Below are 804 nucleotides of genomic sequence, written 5' to 3'. Positions count from 1 at the left end.
TATTTGGGAATCACAGAATTTGGCAACATGAACGGCAATATGTTTAGCTGATTGAGATGCGTCTGTCAGTGACAAGCAACTAAAATGTGTGAAGATAATATGTATTGAGTATAATATAAAATGTTGCAACAAGGAGGGGAAGGGTGGGTGGAGAAGACATGTCTCTCTCCAGAATGCATGCACTCAGCTCTCCAGAATGCGCTCAGTGGTCTCCTAACAATTATTGCGCATTAATTGTTTCATTATGTGAATTGTTTGCCCTTTGATTGTTATTTTTTTTAATCAATGTCCCATTACATACAGTTGAAGTCGGAAGTTTACATACACCTCAGCCAAATACATTTAAATTCCTTTTTTCACAATTCCTGACATTTAGTCCTAGTAAAAATTCCCTGTCTTAGGTCAGTAACAAAAACATAACTGTTTGGCCATAATGACATCGTTATGTTTGGAGGAAAAGGGGAGTCTTGCAAGCCGAAGAAACACCTTCCAACCGTGAAGCACAGGGGTGGTAGCATCAAATGTTGTGGGGGTGCTTTTGCTGCAGAGGGACTGGTGCACTTCACAAAATAGATGGCATCATGAGGAAGTAAAATTATGTGGATATATTGAAGCAACATCTCAAGACATCAGTCAGAAGTTAAAGCTTGGCGCAAATGTGTCTTCCAATGGACAATGACCACAAGTATACTTCAAAGTTGTGGCAAAATGGCTGAAGGACAACAAAGTCAAGGAATTGGAGTAGGCCATCCAGATAAGCCCGCTGACCCTCAATCTACTAAGAACATTTGTGTGTGCAGAACT

The sequence above is a fragment of the Salvelinus sp. IW2-2015 genome, linkage group LG20, assembly GCF_002910315.2.
Source record: "Salvelinus sp. IW2-2015 linkage group LG20, ASM291031v2, whole genome shotgun sequence".
Lineage (NCBI taxonomy): Eukaryota > Metazoa > Chordata > Actinopteri > Salmoniformes > Salmonidae > Salvelinus > Salvelinus sp. IW2-2015.
The sequence above is the reverse complement of the archived record's forward strand: the minus strand, read 5'-3'. Positions refer to the sequence as shown.